This window comes from Crassostrea angulata, unplaced genomic scaffold, assembly GCF_025612915.1.
Source record: "Crassostrea angulata isolate pt1a10 unplaced genomic scaffold, ASM2561291v2 HiC_scaffold_284, whole genome shotgun sequence".
Classification (NCBI taxonomy): domain Eukaryota; kingdom Metazoa; phylum Mollusca; class Bivalvia; order Ostreida; family Ostreidae; genus Magallana; species Magallana angulata.
The window spans coordinates 40,183-62,522 of record NW_026441837.1 but is presented as its reverse complement, the minus strand read 5'-3'; the positions used below and the strand labels follow the sequence as shown (position 1 = coordinate 62,522).

Here is a 22,340-nt window from a genome sequence, read left to right as displayed (position 1 = left end):
TATTGACCGGCTAGGAATAATATCTAGTTAACATTCCATCTATTTCAAATAATCGCCTTTGATTTGTTGATTCGTTAACGATGAAGTATATAACTCTTCGCGACTCCAAAACAAGGTGACGTCATAATAGACAGCCAGTCAAGGCAAGTAAACAACGGACGCGCAATGCGACGGTTTGCTATCATAACGGATGTAAGGATATTCGAATTACTGTGAAGTAAAATCAGGTAGCACATCTGTATGTTAATTCTTACGGTCGGCGGAATATCACCAGTGACCGTTTGATGTTAAGGATAATTTGGTAATGAACTTAACACAAAATTGAATACGTGAATTCTTTGTTGAGCTGAGAAAATAACGGCGATCTGTTTTCAATTACTTTCTTAAATTTTGGTTTGTTTCTTCATATAACAAAACAAATGTTGACTGTGTTTTCGGGCAACATTGATTACATTAGCCCCCTTGGGACAAAAATATAGCTTATAAGTTTTCCTCAGAAAGAGTTTAAGTTTGTTGTTTAATATGTATCTAAGCGGCTTATTGGACCATTGAATTGAATATTTACAGATGATTTACTGTCTTAACTGCTTTCAATAATTTCTAAAATTTAACTTTTATTTCCCTTTTTACTTCGAAGTGAAATATATCAAAGATAATGTTATTTATTGCCAGTGAACAGAAATCCGCTTGTCCAGGTAGCGTAGTGGACAATGCACTCGCTTTTCACCGCTGCGACCCGAGTTCGATCCTCATGATCGACAGTGGTTGTATGTGATTGGGTATGGCGGTCACCCGCTTGGACACCAGGGGCTCGTTTCATAAAGGGTCGTACGTCCAGACTTAGCGCTGCGCCAGTGTAAATACGGGACTAGTTCGAATATTTGCGTTTCATTAAAGGGCGCATCTTTACGTCCGACTAAAGTTAAGCCAAAATTTTACGTCCACTCATAGGTAGGCGTAAGTTCGGACGTAAACATAAGTAAGCATATGTATAATGAAACGAGGATTGTATTTTATATTATATTATATTAGAAACATTGATTATGCAACACAATTACTTAATGGATAATCTCAATGCACTATTTTGCATTTCCTTACAGCAGACAAGGTTTGTTTACGTTTTAAAACAGCGTAGTAATACACAGTGTAAGACAGAAAAATCTCACACTGCTGTCTCACACCAGACAAACCGATCTCACACCGGTGATAATGCGAGAATACATGGTCTGAAATTCCAATGCATTACGACACCTGACGGAATGATTGCTCATATGTTTGGTCCAATTGAAGGCCGCTGTCATGATGCAGGTTTGCTAAGAGAAAGCGGTGTTGAACAACAAATGCAACATCATATGGCAAAAGCGAATGGTGAAGTCTACTCAGTCTACGGTGACCCCGCCTATCCATTACGTAATTCCCCCCTTTCGAGGAGCTGTTATATCAGCAAATCAGATGCGTTTTAACAAAAAGATGTCAGCTCTCAGAGTATGCGTAGAATGGACTTTCGGCAAAATTCTAACTTTGTTTGCTTTTCTTGACTATAAGAAAAATCAAAAATTGTATTTACAGCCTGTCGGAAAATATTACAGAGTAGCAACTATTCTAACCAACTGCCACACCATTTTGTATGGTAGTGAAACCGGTTCATTCTTTGATGTCTCCCCGCCATTTCTTCACAAATATTTGGCCTAAAATAACTCATTTGTCATCAGTTGAAAAAACTAACTATGCATTTTATTTGTTCCGCTTACCTTTAACTACCTTATGTTGCTGTCTTATTTAATGAAAACAATGGACTATTTCCAACAGAAAAAAAAATTGAATTTGTGTTTCATTCTATTAAATTGAAGAAAAAAACAACATCAAAGGGTATTGTTATTTGTGTTTATTTATTGTTTGTTAGTTTCTTCAACAAATCCATGAATGCAATTTTCTCCTGTTTTTCTATTTCCATCCTTTGGAGTCTCTCCTCCCGGTCGAGGTCGAATTGTGCCTTCTGTAATCTAAGTTCTTCTTTTCTCAATTCTAACTCCGTTCTCTTTGTTGCCATCTCCATTTCTGATTTCTCCTTTTAAATAATCAACTAAGTAGGTTTGAGAATTTCTCCTTTTTGGAATGTCACTCTCATCATCTGTAAAAAAAGAAAAGAAACTAGAGCAGAGCTCGTGGCAAAGCCACGAGTAGGTCTTCCGTTGTTGCTGCGGGTGGAAATATATGTGATATGGTGTCAAACGATTATAATGACTAAACTTTCAGTTCTTCTTTTGTTATAAAAACGTGTTGTGATTGAAAGCCTGTATATAAAAAGTTTTTTTATTTTTTGGAAAGGAAGAAAATGTTTAAGAAAAACTATTTGTCGAACACAGTTTGTGTAATCGTTTCAAAAATTCTTTAAAAAATGAGATATTTAATGGCGAGTTAAATTTTCAAAGAGTAGCAAGCATTGTTATAAAACGTATGTACTCATGATTCATATCAGGATTTGTATTTTTTTTTAACCGAACCCGCCTCCAAAACACGTAACCTTTTCTATGGGATAACTTCTTTATTTAAATCTTTCTAAATTTTTGAAAACTATGTGCAAGTTTAGAATTAGTACGTGCTGACAAAATTTAGTAATTAGGCAAAATTGATGAACTTTTCTGCCGGGAAATGTGTGTCGTCTGATATTATTTAATGATACAAGTAGACTTGGACATTCAAAATAATATATAATCAGCTAAAAAAAAGATCAGCGGGATAATTTATGCAAAAGCGAGTATCTAAATTTTACACCAGATGGTGCTGTTTCATAGAGACACCGCTATGTAACGTGAATTAAATAACCATATTTACAGAAATGAATATTACTTCTCTCGACAATGTAATAATATGCAAAATCCTTATTTTTATGTCAGTGGGTTTACTAATTAGATTGAAAAAAAAACTTCAATTGCGTTTGCGTAAATTGGAATTATGGGAAAGAATTAGACAGTCCGTGTTAGAGAAATTCGAAGAAGTTATGAAACTGGCCAGTTTCTAGATCAAACTGCGCATTGATGTATTAAAGGACTATCATGGATATCGTCTGTACCCACGGTCCGGAGTCTGTATGTGCAGTCATACATTGTATGTACATCCCCACCTACAGCCATACAAATCAGGGTGCAACCTTTATATACACATGCATAGTATAATAGTTCTGGAAACTATTTATCTTGTATTTTAATATATTGGGTATTCATTGTTCAGCTAAAATTAGTATTCCACTGGCTGTAGCTAACCTTGTAAGTAAATTAAGTTGCATTACAACCTCATAATACACAACTTCAATTAAAAGTTGTTTTTTTTTTATCAATTTTCATACAATTAGCAATAAATAAAATCCCCAATAACGCACATCTATCTCACTTAAGTGTAACTTTGAGAAGCGCATATATTTTTGGGAGGCAGATATGTCGCTATATTATAGTCTGCAAGTCAAGTGAATTATCATGGTTTTTCAAAGAAATAAGAAATCTGTCGACACTTGCAGTACTTTCATGATTTCTATGGAGATCGACTGCATTGCATAATGTAGTCGTATTTCCCAAGAACAAAATTTCCTTTGACTTCAAGCTTTTAATTATAATACATTATGAATTAATCTGTTCATAACTATAGAAGTTAAGCGTGTTTAACAGGTTAATTTATTAGCCACATTCTCAGGTTACGATTTCACATCTTCAATGTGAAGATGATTGACTTCGAATAATAGTCTTATTGTTTATAAAAGCACCCTTCCAACTGTTACTCAATTACATATGTTCTGAGAAGCGACACAAGATTTTCGATCGCACGTGGCGATTGAAATAACACAGACTGACCGAATAAACAAACGGGTGGGAAAACGATACACGTTGAGGAGAAAATGTTACACATAAGGAGAAGTCACCAAAAATGATTTTCGACAGATCTGGATATCTTTTCGCCAACTTAAAAAAGAATCCAGCGCGAGCACTTGTCAGCGGGGCGGGAGGAGGGGGGGGGGGGGGGGACGCAGCAATGAGTTCGCTTCCACACTGAAACGAACACCCATGTACAAAAAAACTACAGTGATTAATATGTGGCCGATAGAACCTAATCTTAAGTTGTTTAAAACTCATGTGAATATTCTTTAAAATAATCATCAAATGCCTCAATTCAGGACATTCTTTTATCGTGCTAGCACCTACCGCAAACATGTAACATGGAACTTTGATTATAATTTGATTTGATTTTTAAACTACCTTGTACGCTATCGTATAATTAAATCAATGCTTAATCAACTGTACAAGTAAAATAAATTTATCCTATCCTCTTTAACCTATAATAGTTGAAAACATAATAAAATATAGTTCTGTCCGTGCAAAATATGAAACATGAACGCATGATAAGGTACAAGTAGAACGTTAACATGAGCCGACCGCGGATCACTTGTCCACTCGCGCTGGATCTCCTCGGCCATGTGCGAGGGATGATCATCATTTGATATTTGTGTGTGTGTGTGGGGGGGGGGGGGGGGTGGGGGGGGGGGTGTTAAACATTTTTAGATATACAAACTAACTATTAATTTATGTCTGACGATGTTTCCAATTTGGAGTTATATCGTTCATTAATATTCACTTACACTCAAATTTTTAATAAGATAAATACAAGATGGACAAACTTTTATAACATAAACAGTTCTTGTATTTACGGCTATATAAACTCAGACACGTTCATATTCATCTAAGTGTACGTCGCGGTTTGCGAAACTTGTGTATTAGATAACCGCTTACCGCTAGGTAATCAGCCGTGGCTGATCTCCTCGGCCGTGGACGAAGGATAGATTACGTAAAGGTACAACGCACAGCTCAGTACCCAGGAAGATTTTAAAAGTTTGCAGTATAATGACCATATTCTATCAAATAGAAGTTCTTTGTTTTAAACTTGAAACCCACAATAGATCTATGTCTGATATTGCTTTAGATTGAGAATGACATTGCTTTTATTAATTAACTGAACGATTTCTTAATTGAGACCTAATCTTTTAGTCCATAAACTTTTATGTGTAATCAAAACTAAAACAATTCTTGAGTTTGCGGCTAAATAAACTCTTATTTGAGAGACGCAACTCTTGTGTATTAGATAACCGCTAGGTAGCCCAGCCGCGACCATGGTGACCGATATTCTCGGCCGCGGGCGAGGGAGAGTTTCGTTAACTTGGCCAAATTGCCGCGAGAACTGGTCAACACGTATTACTTTTTACCCTCATATTATGCAATATCCGAACACAAAAACAATTTGATAAGATCAATAAAGTCACAAACAACATTTTTTACAGCGACGCCCATATCGAAATATTTACCGTTTTAGAGTTATGAGGCAAAGACTTTTTAGGGATCTAGACCCCTCATTTTAGGGGTTAGCCCCTTTTTTATGGTATCAAATGAAAGCTCTTAATATTCTGCACAACTTTTGTTCTATATGTGACTAGAAAAAATTTACAACTAAAAAGTTATGGAGCAAATATATAAGCAAAATTTGACATTTTTTGAAACATAAATTTCGATGTAATTTTTTAAGAAGTAAACGTGGGTTAATCAAACATGTAAAACTAGGAGGACAACGTTCAAGATGTCTACATTAAAGATTTGTAAATTAAAACTACTTGCTATGGATCAACTCGGAGCCTTTGCAGGTACACGAGACCCAGTAAAAAAATATTCAAAGGGGAATAACTCAAAACCGGAAGTAGCGATTTCACAACATTTTGTGCTATAGTAAGCTATTGTCATTTCCAATAAACCCTGAAAATTTGAATAAAATCTATTGACAAACAAGCGAGATATTACAGTTTAAAGAAACGTCTAGAAGAAAAAGAAGAAGAACTAGAGCAAAGCTCGTTGCAAAGCAACGAGTGGGTCTTCCGGTAATGTCGAAAGTAAAGCTAGAAGTTCCTGTAAGAAGCAGGGTTCTTAAACCAACAAACGTAAGAAACTAAGACAAAAAAAATCGAATTATTCTTGGTACGAGTTAACAAAATCCGAATGATACCAAGTACGAATTAACAAACCTTATCGATTTCAAGAACGACTTAGCAAATACAAATCCGAATCTGTTAAAGTACGATTTAACCACTATCGAATAATTTTAGGTACGAGTTAATTAAACTCTGAACATAAAACTATTTTCTTAACCAAGAATGTGGAATCAAAATTTCCGGAAAAATCAAATTTTATAGCCCTATATCTTTGTATTGCATCGGTCGATTTCAGAACGAATTTCAGTTTTGAATTATGAATAATAAGCTCTTATTTTCTGCTTTATGATTAATAACTAATTATCGCTTAAAAATACGTTATTATGAAAAGACTTTGTAGGACTTTTGACCCCTTATTTGAGGGGCTGGCCCCTTTTTCTTGATATCAAATGAAAGGTCTTATAAATATAAACATATTTTGTTACACAAGTATTCACGAATTGTTAACCGTTCTAGAGATATTCGAGCAACTGTGTTTTAGGGGCCGACCCTTAAACTCCTCACCAGGGCCACCAAAAATATATTTTTAGATCCCATATCGTTAAGAACACTATTTTGAGCAACTTTTCTTCTACAAGGCTTTTCAAAATATTTCTCCTTTTCTAGATATTAATGACCAAATTTTAAGACATCTGGCCCCTTGAAACCCCTAATTACGTATCATATGTCTTAGGTATGGTACTGTATAGATAAACAGATGTACAATGAACATTTTTGGTTCTATAATTGATAGCAAATTATTTTTCAGTAAAGAGTTTTTATAAAAAGACTTTAGAGCCCTCTTGGCCCCTTTTTTGAGGGGCCAGCCCTTATTCCTTGATATCAAATAAAAGGTCTTGTAAATATAAACACATTTTGCTCAACAAGTGTTCAGAAATTGTTGACCGTTCTAAAGATATCTGAACAATTGTGTTTTAGGGGCCAAACTTTAAAATCCTTACTGGGGCCACCAACAAAAATTATTAAGGTAGCATATTGTTAAGAACATTATTCTAAGCATTTTTTGTTCTATAATGCTTATCAAATTATTTCTCCTTTTCTAGATACTAAAGATCAAAGTTTTGAAGTTCTGGCCCCTTGAAACCCCTAATTACGTAACATATGACTTAGGCATGGTACTGTATAAATAAACAGATATACAATGAACATTTTTGGTTCTATAATTGATAACAAATTATTTTTTCAGTAAAGAGTTCTTGCAAAAAGACTTAAGAGCCATTTTGGCCCCTTATTTGAGGGGCCAGCCCCTTTTTCCTGAAATCAAACGCAAGTCCTAGTTAATCTGAACAACTTTTGCTTTACATGTCTAAACAAAATATTTACACATTAAAAGCTAGGGCCAAAAATGTGCGAAAATTTCGTGAAAAAAATTGGTGCCTATTTTTGAGCTCGGGCGAGCTTCGCCGCCTTGCGCATTTTTCAAAATATCAAATAAATAGGATCATCTACAGACATTCATCTACTATCCCTGAAAGTTTCACGTTTCTATCGCAATTAGTTTTAGAGAAGTTACGTGGACAAAATGGTCCCTAAAAATTCACTAAATCCTCACAATCTCGAACCGGAAGTGACGTCATCAACCAGAAATTTTGTGATATCAAGTATATTTGATGCTCAATGTGTCCTGTAAATTTCATGCAAATCGGTCATGTAGTTCACGAGAAATAGCGTTCGAAAAAAGTCAGAAAAAAAATAAAAAATAAAATAATAATAAGGAAAAGAAACAATAGAATAACAAGAGGGTCTTCCGTCGGAAACGGAAGACCCTAAAAATAATAATGAAGAATTTCCAACAGAATCAGTACAAGGTCTTCCGTTGGAAACGGAAGACCTTAATTAGCAATGCATTAGCCCCCCCCCCCCCCCCCCCCCCTTGAAAAATATCGAGCGGCGCATGCGATATGCATGTAACGGGAGTCTGTTCATATTCAAAAAGTTTCATTCAGAAACGTTTCTTAAACATTTTTTCAGGTTATGATTAATGATTGCGTACCTTTCATTTTGCCAACAGTTGAGTACAGTGTAATATATAGCAAATACTTATTCTAATATAAACCCAGTACATCTTTTATTATTAAAATAACGTGTTCATACCTTTCTTTGGAATTAAACACTTCAGGGCTCTTTTTCTTATTTCTTTCCCCAAGTTTTCAGATTTTTCCTTCTTCTCTTTTTCTTCCTTCTTTTCTCTCTCTTCTTCTTCTTTCAGTTCCATGATTTCATCTAGTAAAGTTGTTCTTTCAGTAACATCTTCATCAACGCCAGATCTGAAAAATTAAACGTGATAAAAACAATAAAAAGTGGATCAAACACGCTTCATGGATCTAAATAAAATGAGAAAAAGCAAGGATTTATTTTGCGAATTGTGTATATGTGCACGTGTGATAGAGAGAAAGAGAGATACTATAATCCTGACTGTCTGTCTGTCTGTCTGTCTGTCTGTCTCTCTCTCTATGTTTGGGGGGGGGGGGGTAAATTTATCTTTTAAAATACATTTTAAGACTTTCTCTATTTTCTCGCTTATGTTGTTCAATGAGGAGGTTTGTACGTTCTCTTACTCTCCTAGCATCAAGCACAAACATAGGCATTGACAAAACTGCAGCGACTTCTGTCCATTTATTTTTATTTTTATTGGATTTCTCGCAACAACTTCCCTCAGAAGCCTGATGTCATCATCATTCTTAAATCTTATTTGTTTTTTCCTGTCGAAGTTCATATACGAATCTCACCTAAAATAATAAAACATGTAATTTCATACTGAAATCAAATTTATAAAAAGGGGGGATGTAAACATCACATCGGCCCTCCCCCGACAACACCTTTGTTTTATTGTACATATACAATTACATGTGAGTTTAGCTTCGGTTTAGCGAAGCAGGTGCTCGTGTTTGCTCTTTAAATCCCTGTTGAAGTATAATAAGAATTTAAGGGGATTCACAAGCGCGGCGCCTGCACAGCTGAACATGCAGGCAAAATAATAATCAATTAAAAATTTGCTGGTTTTGATCCGCTATCGTCTATAAATTTTTAAACTAACAGTATAGCGGATCATTTTTACATCAAATTTTAACATACGTAGTAGAGTTATATTGGACCGCCGGCAATGTGTTCGTGGCCCCCCCCCCCCATCCCGTTCTGTGTTTAAAGATTCGTCACAGTTTATTATATATATGACCTCGAATGTATATTGCTAATTTATGGTGTCAATTTAATTGCTAACAATACGATAAAAGGTTGTTTTAAACTAAATTTCCTCTACGGATGAACGTCTTTAGCCAATGTAATTTTAAAATCATATTTGATCAAAAAATTCTCTGATTTTAATCAAATTAGAAAAACAATCGTATGAAATGAATCCTCCTCGTTAAAAAAATATATAGTTTTCATACAAAAAAAAAAAATCATTTTGAGTGTGAGAAGCTAGAAGTTCTTACCTCCGTGTACTTTTGAATCTACACGATGTTGACAACTTGTAGAATTACGCGGTATGCAAAATTGATGACGTAAGACGCAGTAAATAAGGGGATTCCCCTTGTCACACGTACGTGTACACGTACACGGTCAAATGCTTAACCTCTCTATTAATATAAGTTGTAGAACTTGTTTATCAATCGTTGTAAAATAAATAAAGTTCAGTTCAGAAATCCGCGGCGATGGTGAGAACATACACAGCGTACATGTAAATTTAGGATTGGTGTTTATATAGATACTGAGAGATACTTAAGTTAATCTAAATAATGATAATGAATTCGTAAAGGAATTAGGATTGCATGTTCGTAAACTGTTCGTAACTTTCAATCAAAACCACTGCAAAAATCACTGCAAAAATAATGTTAACTAATTAACATCGTGTTAAATAGAATTAACATGCATTTCATTGGGACGATGTTATTATATGCATCATTACACAAGGCAAACAGTCAAAATAAAGGTAATCATTTCGATCGGTGTTTTTTATATGCACGAGTTAATCATGTTGTGTTATCAAGCGCTTAAATTCAGGCAGGTTATATGGCACAGAACGTTGTAGAATCCCCGCACTCCTCCTTTACCTAGATTGTTTCTTTTCCAAACTACAAAGCACTGTCATCTGTATAAATACATGTAATAAAATATGGGATTAATTCGTACTCATTTATATCTTGATATGTGTCTATGTTCAGTCAGAATTATATTCACGTATGTAAGAATATCGGTCTCTATGTCTATAAAATACAAAGAAAAACAAACACTGTCTAAACCATGAATACTCTTCTTGGTTTCCATTACCTAATGTTTCACAAACTGCTGAATATAAAACTGATTATGTATGAATCTCGTGACATTAAGAGTATGTTTTTTAATTTATGTTGATGCCATGTTATCGTTAGAAGCTATTTCAAAGTCATTAGAGAAATCTTTTCAAATAGATATAATTAAAAAACAAAAAAACATTACCAACACTAATGTGACCTCTTGGTTTAGATACGTTTGAAATACACGTTTACATGTGCGTAAGAATTTAGTTGCTCAAATAAAACCGGTGAAAACCGGTTGGGGACTAATAAGAGTCTGCCTTGTAATCCATGATGACGTCAGGATAAAGTGAGAAGGCATTTAAAAAATATCAGAGAATTCCTGTAAAGTAGATTTAAAGATGATACAGCAAGAATAGGAATAGTTTGGAATACCACACATACATATTACTGTATGCATAAGGATGTAGTTAATTGGTTTTAAACTAGATATTTGATATATGTATCTCATTAATAAAGTATTGAAGAAAATAATATTATTGTAACAATAATGTATAACATTAATGTATTTATATCACTGTCAAATGTTTATTTATTTTTTTTTAGACAAAAGCTATATATAAGTAACATATTTTGTGTTGTTTATACACTTAATATTTATACTACGATTTTTTTGAAATGTTCATTATTATTTTGATTAAAATGTTTATTATTATTTTTTTTTATGAAATCGAGGTTTAGATTCATATGTTGATATCAACTATTTATTCTCATTTTAGTTTTTAGAATAAAAATCATTTTTATATAAAACATTGTGTTTATTTAGGTCCCTTTTGTCTAATCAGATAACAAGGATCGACATCGACGCATTTGCGGGGCTATCACAGCTGATCAGAAAGCGCGTAACAACCAGAATTAAATCATTTCATATTAAGGAACATATGTTAGCTATTTATAGTTATCACGTGATAATGCAGCGAAATGACAGTAATGTACTACCCGGTTTTATTGCATTGCCATCTGTATTTAATCGGAAAATAATAAGTTTTGGTTTTATACAAAACAGTTATTTAGAATTTTGAATTTTTATAGAACAGTCAAAATAAGACACTTACAGACCATGAAACGTGCTACTACACCTTTAAAATGAACAGTTACGTTGAACCGTTCCGTGCAAGAAACAAACCTTACCGTTCACAAAACGAAAATTACCGTTAACAAAGCGAACCGTACCGTTCACATTTAACGAACCGTACCGTGGAAAAAGATAATTTATGCAAGACTTGCCTCAAAACAGACAAAAAAGCGTATCATACCGTGCAATAAGCGTGCAACTTCCAAATAAGGCATATTGACATATTGTATTTCGTTGAATACGGATGATTATCGCTGATCAGATAAGTTTTGCTAGATTTTTTTGATACGGGATTAGATAACAGCTATTAAGATTTAAAACTGTTATATCTATTAAAACGGTTACAAAATTGTTTTAATTTAGTTTTCTTTCTTAGACCTTTATCATTTCTTTGGTTTTCGACTAAACTTGCATCGCCGATTTCTTAAACATTGTAAACTAGAATATTCACACAATTCGTGGTAATGCTATTTTGATTTTTATGAACTATTTGAAACGTTGGGTACATACTGGACTTTAAGATAGCTTTAAGTGATTAGAGAGAGAGAGAGAGAGAGAGAGAAAGAGAGAGAGAGAGATCCTTACATGAGACATTAGAAAATAGTGTTTAGAAATAACTAAATGATGGCTGAACAAGGGTTGAAATATATATAATTTTATATCCTTTTCAAGTAATGAAAACAAAAAAAGAATCCCGACTTAAGTTATGCGGACCCAGAATATTTGATTTTTGTGATCAGGCTCCACCGTCAACAACAATTTAAAATCCTTCAACTCATTCCTTAACTTTAATTCTTTAAAGGGGCATGGTCACGATTTTGGCCAAATTTCATTTCTCTGTTTTTATTATTTACAATGCTTGATGAATGCATTTCAAATGATCAAATGAAATTTGGGTGCCCGTCAATGAGTTTTAAGCAAGATACAGGGATTGCAATTTTTCATCATGTAAACAAGGCTCGTGCCCTGTTTTTGTTTACATAGGTTCAATATACCAGTTAAAAATCTTTTTCAAGATGATTTGTCTATATTCTTATTCTTTTTAAGCATAAATAAACATTTCCTAACGGTTAACACATTCATTTAGGTCTAAAACTACAATTTTCACTTCAACATTCAAAATGTAAATAAAAGCTAATTGTTAACATAGCGAGGAATTGTAAGCTCTGTAACTCGCTTATAACTCAACAAATGACATTCAAATTTTGGTGGCTTATTAAAAATGCCTTACTGAAGCATTTTAAACATTAAAATCGAAAAAAAAATATACCAAAATCCTGACCATGCCCCTTTAAAGGAAAGTGCATAAACTTGAGATCAATACTCAGACTTTAGGCCGACAACTGACTTGAGGAAACTTGGTGACGGCGGGGCCTGAAAACGTAAATAGGTACTGTTCTTAGATAAATTCAAATTAATTTACCAAATATATTTATCAATTAATTGATATATTATCAAAATTCTAATCAATTTAAGTCATGTGCTTTTTTTCTAAACAGACGTGATTTTATAACTGACGATCCGATTAAAATGTCGGGAGCTTGCCATAACGTCTTATTTTCTGTTATCGTAAAAACCCTTTTGATACAACACCTTTTGATTTGTTACTTAATTGACAACAAAACTTTGAACCAATCAAAAATGAAAAATGAAAACATTTTAGATTATTTTTTTTATATATGGGGATGTGCTGTAGTAAATGATAACTACATATTACCGGTGACTCGTCTGATTCGTGCATCAACTATTCATGTAGCAAACCTAATAGTCATATTTTGACTTCACACGCGATCTTAGTTCAGATAAGAGAAGCGATGACATGTAGGTATGATCTGTGTATACGATCAACTTCAGAAAATCATAGAATCAATTTTAAATGAATAAAAATTTGTGTCAAAAAACTAAAGAACAATTGATTTTAAGACTTCCTATCTGAAATTCATTGTTTATCTTATCATAAACTGCGTGTAATTTTACATCGTCTATTCACTAGCTGAATTCGATCGGCAATAGTATTACAGTAGTACACAATAAAAAATTATCAAACAAATTATGAATAAAAAAAAGATAGATGTTTGTAAAAAATAACAACTAGCCGATAATCAAGACAACCAAAAAGGAAACTAAAAAATTATTGGAATAAAGGGCGATTTTTCATAACAATTTTAAATGGATTAAAAATATTGAATGACTTCAATTCAAGAACATGTATAGAAAAAACTTGAGATGCTATGTAAAATCATTGACAGCTCGCTGAATTTACAAAAATATATCGGATTAAAGTCAAACAGTTCTTTAAATCTATCTTAATGATTACATTTATCTAAAATCAAATAATAATAATAACAGACTAATCAAAATTAAAGTTTCTCGGTTGTCACTGAGTACACGTTTCACGCAACGTATCAAACACGGGGGAACGGAAGGAAGTTCCGATTTCAAATAAATTCCCGTACGAAAAATTCCACTCTGACTTAAGGCGGAATGTAGGCGAAATTTGAAAGGCAGATTCCGTCTTTCATTCCTCTAAATGTATAACTAATATCACAGATTCAGGGTGGAGTCCGGGCGGTATATGGCTCGAAATATTTAAATGAGATTAAGCGTATTCCGGGTAATAAAAATCCGCCTTAAAACAAACGGGAATCCGCTTTAATCTAAGGTTGAATCCACCTTATGATAAATTGGAATCCGCCATAATATTAGGTGGAATACGCAAGATTCCGCCCTAAAATAAGGTGGAGTCCACCTAAATATAAGGTGGAATCCGCCTTAGTATAAGATGGAATCCGCCTTAATAAAAGGTTGCGTCCGAATCCGCCTTAGGGTAAAGATGGACACTTTTTACAATGGACAGAAAAACTTCTTTTGATTTATGCTTATGAATCCGGTGACTAAATCCTTTTAAATTAGCACCGGATGGGGTGGAGTCATTGTCTTTATTTCTTTTATAAATCAGTGGCCAGACTTAAAAAATAAAACCATCCATAATTCCTGTGTATTTCTTTTTTTAAACACATCATAATACAAATATCACATCCAGAATGTGTTTATATGTTCCTAATGTTTGTCTTCAACTTAATATGATAAGTTGAACTTTTTGATTTACAGTCCACGTTTTCACTCTTTTGTACAGGTAGTTCCTTGAAAGGTTTCTAGAGTAGCTCAGATCTTCCTCGAAACTTTTCGGTAATTGCATCTCTAAAAATACTTCTCTCACATATTCTGACAAAAAAATACATGTAATTTGATAAATTATTACTTATAACCAAACACTCGATCAAATATAAATATATCAATATAATTATATACCTTTTTGTTATTATCGTGATTATAAAGAATACCAAATAAAAAGAGATCCAATCCTTACCTTTCAAAACTTTGATTTTGGTAGGGTTCATGTAAATGGTATGACTGACATTCTACTTTTTAGTCTCCCATGTCCATTGTCCTTCTGCTTGTGGGCCAGTTTTTATTTTTATCAGGCTGTTTCTCAATGCTCATACTAGGACAGCTTACATATAAGAAGGCAGCTTGCCACCCTCCCAATGACTTGTTGGTATTGTTGCTTTCCTTGTTTTTTAATTGTTTAGCGTAATGTCAGTTGTTTTCAACAGCTTTCAAATCTAAAGGAATGAAGGGATATCTATAGTTTATACATTGTGTGACATTTACGCACTGTCTAATATCTTTTAAATGAAGAATAGTTCAAACCTATTTTTTCTTCACATTCAATTAGCACAATTTTAACTGTACATAAGTACTATTATTGATAAAGTTATGATCATAATTAAAATTTTTATTGACTTATTTTCGATATTAACATTAAGGTCCCTGTGTTCATGCCCTTAGTCCATATAACGCGCACACTTTGCTTAACTCCATAAGCCTTGGTTTACATCAAATAGCTGTAAATAAGTTTCACTCTATTTCCCCCCAAAATAATCCTTATAACGGTTTACACATGTCTTAATTTTGTAACACAAAGATGATCAGGAAAGTTAGGCATGACCGTTGTTGCCAAATTCAAAACTCACAAAGCGCGAGTCTCTGAGGCCAAAAAAATGATAAGGGGTAACGGTGATTTTTTGTTTACAAGTGCTTGATGGCCATAGTAAAACAATTTTAGTAGCAGTTTAAAAGTACAATAAATATGCTAGCGTGTTTATAACTCATTCCTGTCTTTATATTGATTAAACATTGCGGCTAAATAGTATGTACATGTTTAAAATTATGATAGAAAAAAAAGATTTTCCCTGTTGACGCCCCTTTGCAATACAGGGAGAGGCTGCGGCTCTTGCCTGTTTACAAATGGCAGCCTGTGTATTGAGGTCAAGATAAAATTAACCAGCCTGTGTGTAGAACATACATACACTGTATATAACCTGTTTGATAGTGTCAACGGATTATCAATTTGAATTTAACGTTACAAAATTAAACAATTTGAAGAAAGAATTGCCAATTAGCTAGGTTAAGGCGGAATATTAAATGATGGTAAGGGGGAAACGGGCAGTGAGAAATAATACGGTTAATTTTGACAGAAAACGGCTAGATGCTGAAAATACGGCTAAGGTTTGAGGCTAGGTCCGGTTATGAATATGATGGAATCCGTCTAACATTCAAAGCGTTTTCCAGGTATGCCTTTGATACTCCTAAGTACGGATACATTTTAACCGGAATACGTCTAAGTTCACCCTCAACATTTCCGTACGGGTTGAAATACATTTGTAATATATTACATAAATTAATAAAAATTCTTGTCATGATTACCACTTCGCTGAAGTAGATCGGACAAAAACTAAACAAAATTATGGAGAAAAATCAAAGCGTTCAGGCCACGCCTACTTCATTAATAAAGCGCGCAAACCATTCACAAAGCGTGCAGCTATTTTTAGCAAAGCATACCGTGCAAGAAGCGAACTGTTCCGTTCACAAAACGAACCGTACCGTTCACAGAGCGAACAGAGCACGTTTCAGGGTCTGTAGTTGTCCATATGCTTCCTTAACATACCTGCCAAGCAATCACAATCTTACAGCTAGTTTATGCCTATAACAAAGAGTAAATCGTGTAGAGGACTATGTGAAAACAGAATACGTTCTCGACCTTAATTTGTTTTTATGGATAAGACAGAAAACAACAGAATGTGTTTGTCTTGGATAAATATTTCCTTAAGAGAAATATTTGTCTATTTCAAACTGGATTGGAAATGTTCAACATCATAAAATTACGAATTTGCAGTACAGCCATTAAAATAAATACATCATATTAATACTGCAATGAATCTTCTTCTATGATTTTAATTTGAATGTTAAATGTTTTTTTTTTTCAAATGAGATCAATGATAAGATTTATCCATTAATTTTAATCATTTATCTAATGCGCAGTTCTTGATATTAAAAGTATTTTGAATCCAAAACCACAATGTTTTATTAAATGGTTATTACATAATAATCAAAAAGTGCACATTTCCCTAAATATTTTACAATAAAAATCTAAAATACATGTTCAGCAATATAATTTTCTAAAACCAAATATTCTATTAAATACCTTTTAAAACAGAATAGCGGTATGTCCAGTGTAATTCACCATTGGCTGAAGTGCTCCGGAGAATGTTACAGGGAGTACAGGTATACCTGTCACATCATGGGTAACACTGGGAAAATAGCTTAAGTAGGCCAGGACAATTTAACCTGTTTCATTTTAAACACATTTTATAGATAGTCCAACGGATTGTGTAACAGACATAGCCTATAATACCCTCTTACAAATGCAAATCTAACTGGTGGATTAACGAAATATTTCTATAAATATAGTATCAGTCAAGTATATGACTATGATAGATAATTAGTTTAGAAGTGGGGCCCGAATATATGTAAGGCTGTCTCGTATTGAGAGTGTCTTATTTATTTATCATATTGATATTAAAAAAAAACAAAGTTTGTAATTGGAATTTTTACTAGTTTTTTGCATAATGTCTCTGTAGTTTAATTTGTGTTGAGTGGTAAAAAGTTTCATAACGTTATATGATAGAAATAATGACCTTACATGTAGCACTGAGAGGATATCCTAATGTTATAAGCTTTTTAGTGAAAACATTATGTTTATCTAGTTTAATTTGAACTTATTTTGATTGATTCTCAAATGACACTTGCTCCTCAGGTATACTATGTAATTGCTTTGCTATACTATGCTAAATTAAAATAATTTTCGATTTTTGTCTGTACAAACCTGATAATCTACATCGAAAATAACGTTTGCATACAACTTTGAGGTCAAGTATATCTTGAAACGTTAAATATAAACAACGTTCTGGTTGACATGCACTTGTCAATTTGACGTCATACTGTATATTTTGTCAAATATCATGCGTAGGGATCAGGGGATCAATTTATTTTTTATTACTAAAAATTCATTTCATAGGTAAACGACGTATAAACTACAAGCAATTTATTTACCATTAATTTTTTTGACACCGATAAGCCCGTCCAAATTCATATTTTACAAAATCCTACACCTAACAAGTTTTTATAATCTTTTGAACATAAATAAGGAGGAGTTTGATTATTAAAAAAAATGTTATAATTTTAATGGACTCTGTAATATGACATTAAAAATATGTAAAATATTTAGCAAACGTTACACATAGATTTCAGCTGGAGATTATTTCTTTGATATTAATTCTAATAAAACACGAACTCTAAAAACGCAACGTCACTTTTTAGCAACTAAAGGATAAGATAATTTATTCATCCATTTTTAGGTCACCTGAGTCACTCAGGTGACCTATTGCAATTGGTCTTCGTCCGTCGTCGTGCGTCTGTGCGTCGTGCGTTAACAAATTTACATTTTTAACTTCTTCTTGAAAACTACCAGGCCAATCGTTACCATTTTTGGTGTGAAGCATCTCTATGGTAAGAAGAATCTAAATTGTGAAATTCATGGCTCTACCACCCCTGGGGTGCCACGGGCGGGGCCAAATATGCAAAAAAAGCCAAATTTTCAAAAATCTTCTTCTCTACTCCCACGCATGTGAGGAAAAAACTGGTTGCATGGTTATGATGTCCATGAAGCCCTCTACCAAAATTGTGAAATTTATGGCCCCTGGGTCAGGGGTTCTGGCTCTAGGGTGGGGCCAATATGGCCATATAGTAAAAATGTATTAAATCTTAGAAAATCTTTTTCTCTACTACCATATATATTTTTAAAAGACTAAATTCATGATTTTGATGTCCATGAAGCCCTCTACCTAAATTGTGAAATTCATGACCCCTGGGTCAGGGGTTCAGGATCTAGGGTGGGGCCAATGTGGCCAAATAGTAAAAATGTATTAAATCTTAGAAAGTCTTCTTCTCTACTATTATATATATTTGTTAAAAACTAAATGCATGATAATGATGTCCATGAAGCCCTAAACCTAAATTGTGAAATTCATGACCCCTGGGTCAGGGGTTCAGGCTCTAGGGTGGGGCCAATATGGCCATATAGAAAAACAGTTTTAAATCTTGAAAAATCTTCTTCTCTACTCCCATATATATTTGTTAAAAACAAAATGCATGATTATGATATCCATGAGACCCTCGATCAAAATTGTGAAATTCATGACCCCTGGGTCAGGGGTTCAGGCTCTAGGGTGGGGCCAATATGGCCATATAGTAAAAATGAAAAATGTATTAAATCTTAGAAAATCTTCTTCTCTACTACCTTATATATTTGTTAAAAACTAAATGCATGGTTATGATGTCCATGAGGCTTTCTACCTTCATTGCGAAATTCATGACCCCTGGGTCAGGGGTTCAGGCTCTAGGGTGAGGCCAATATGGCCATATAGAAAAACAGTTTTAAATCTTGAAAAATCTTCTTCTCTACTCCCACACCTGTGAGCAAAAACTGAATACATGGTTATGATGTCCATGAGGGCCTCTACTAAAATTGTGAAATTCATGACCCCTTTGTTAGGTGTTCAGGCTCGAGGGTGGGGCCAATATGGCCATATAGTAAAAATGCATTAAATCTTAAAAAATCTTATTCTTTACTCCCATACATGTGGGCAAAAACTGAATACATGGTTATGATATCCACAATTTCCTTTACCTAAATTGTGAAATTCATGGCCCCTGGTTCAGGGGTTCAGGACATGAAAGGGGGGTGCAATATGGCAATATAGTGTTAATGCATATAATGTTTAAAAATATTTTTCTCTATTCTCACACAGCTGTATAAAAAAACTGACTAAAAATTATGTTAACCAGGAAGTCCTCTACTGAAATTTTAATTTTCATGTCCCCTCAAGGATGGAGTGTGACTCTAGGGCAGGGCCAAATTGGATGTATAGATGTCAATGCATATAACGTTAAAAAATTATCTTGTTTACTCCCACACACTTGAAAGGAAAACTGAATTCATGATTTTGTAGACCAGATCTTTTAGTTTTTCACCAAAATAATAGGTTTCACAGTTCTTTTTGAAATGTGGTCGTCATTATAAAATTAAAAATTTTTCTACTCCAGTATGAAACCTAATTAATTAGATGCATATATGAGACTCAATGACAAGTTTGTTAATGGGATATATGCTACTCAGGTGACCGTTAAGGCCTATTGGCCTCTTGTTCAATTTTCAATCCAAATAAGGAAATGACTTTGCGCTTCTGCACTTTGTTTATGACCTCCATTCGGTGGAATTAGCAAAATATGTCACTTGACTGTCAATTTATGTGACTATAAGTGTGATCAAAAAACGACATTTACAATGCTGTTTCATTTAATATCAAATTTAAATCCTAATATCCTAAATATGCACAATTTTTTTGTAAAAACAATTGCATCGATGTATTGACTCTTAAATCTGTTCATTTTTACGTAGGATACCTTAATCTATATAAAGTCCCTTTAAAATACAAAGATTACTTGTTGAATTACAGGATATTTCAATGAAGTAGACCATTAGTCAAAACTCCAACTACTAGTATTATAGCCAGTTAGTACAGCAGTTAGTCGCAACTTGGGCCCAAATAACTATGTCCAGTATGGGGATTGTCTACCTTATCAATAAATGTATTTATTTCAAAACCATCTAGGGGTATCAATATAGATTTATGGTTGGATATATGTTGTCAATTAAGATATATATCATTTCCCTAAATTGGTGCTTAGCGATTTAATTTAAAAAAAAATCATCAAACGGAATAAATTTCCAAGCACTATTGGCATAATCTGAAGTCATCTTTTCTTCCTAACATTGTGCACACTATTACACGTATATGTGGGAGGATGTGGTGCTTTTTGTGAGATCTATAGACACTATCTATGGACAAAAATAATTGTCCGTGAAATATAATGGCTATCGTCTCATTCCGACAAAACATGGTTCAACTGTAAAAGTTTTACGCAAAACGCAACTACTATTCGATACTATATGTAATGAAAAGAACCAAAATATATCTAAAAAGAATAGATTGATATGTTTATGTATCAAGGATGTGTACTTGGTTATGTCTTACCGGAAATTAGCCGACATATTTAAATCGAAGACACGGTTCGTAAAAATTATGTTATTGCTAAAATGGAAGGAAAATTGCATAGTTTTGATGTCACCCAAATCAATGTCAACCATATTTTTTTTTTGTTCTAAGTATAAGATAAGTTAATACATTTATTACAGAGATAGTCATTTGTTTATCATCAAGTAAAATAGAAAAATAATGTTGAAGCATTTAATAACAAAGGGATACTTCTGAACCGATAAAAAAAATGATGTTTGCCTGATAAGGTCAAGAGCTTCAAACTGCACCGTAAACAACAGCTAATAATCACATATCAAAGGACACTGTTAGAGGACACTAGATTCCCAGACTAAAATTGTTATCGTTAAACCTTTAGATGAGGGACAATGAAGACTGCAATGTTAACAACTTTAGATATATGATGTATTACAACCAATCTATGCATGTACACTGTGGATATAAAAGCTGCTCAGAATTAATATTTTCGAGCGCATGGCGCAGAAGTCTCCTACGAGATTGGATACCGTAAGGACACAAAATTCAAAGCAAATTAAGATAGTTACTGACCTGCCACTGCTTCATGCAGTCTGAGAACAAATAGTGAAGGTTTTGTCGAACAGTATGCCTGTGGTTGAGAGGTTGGAGAGAATTACATTATATAATCAGGAACCAGACAAAATATTGCCGACTGGCACGGACATCCTAGGTAAAAAGGATTTTAACAACTATTGCCGTTGAACTAGAAAAAGAGAGCTATTTTATACGACATGAACATAAAATATTACTGCAATTATATTAAGAAATGTAACATATAAGGATTTTCTGTGTTTTGTCAGTGTAGTGAGGTGATTATGCTGAGTGCCTTATGGCGGTCGAGAAACGAACAATGCATATAGACATACATAAAGATCTACATTAACGAGCTCTATTAGGAAAGAGGATATGTTCAATGACCTATGTGAAGGAGAAAACAGATATTTTTTTACTGTGAGTGACCTGTTTCTCTGGAAAGTTGATAGTTCCTGCTGCAGCAATGACTGTATGTTCTTGACTGAAATATAAAAATCAATCAGAAAGTTACCATTAAAGAAAAGTGCCCGTCGATTTAATAGTTGCCGTAGATTTATTTATCAATATATTTTTAATTGTGCAAAAAGAATAAATTGTAGTTGAATGCGTTTGCACCTTGGACTTATATAATCTACGTGTTTATGTACAATTACAGTCAGTTCAAGCATATCTTCTACAACATACACCATAGCATATCATGTAAATCTCATACCACAGCATTATAATCTTATACCATAGCATTGGAATCTCATACCATAGCATACAATCTCAAAGGTTCTCATTCGTCATATCATACCATAGCAGTGCCATATCTTAGCATACAACATGCTTTTCACTCGGTTTTGAATGCTTTTATTTAAAAGAATGAATGTCCA

At 33.6% G+C, this 22,340-nt stretch overlaps 1 long non-coding RNA gene and 1 pseudogene across 1 annotated transcript; both read right to left on the bottom strand.

The window, feature by feature from the left end:
- Positions 1–1,220: 1,220 nt before the first annotated feature.
- LOC128170027 (MAP7 domain-containing protein 2-like) lies at positions 1,221–8,765 on the bottom strand (annotated as a pseudogene).
- A 5,613-nt stretch (positions 8,766–14,378) lies between these two features.
- On the bottom strand, positions 14,379–15,012 carry LOC128170028 (uncharacterized). The gene is made up of 2 exons (XR_008241650.1): positions 14,763–15,012; positions 14,379–14,617 (listed from the first exon to the last, which is right to left on the bottom strand). It is a non-coding gene; the product is annotated as an uncharacterized LOC128170028 (long non-coding RNA).
- Between the last annotated feature and the right edge of the window lie 7,328 nt (positions 15,013–22,340).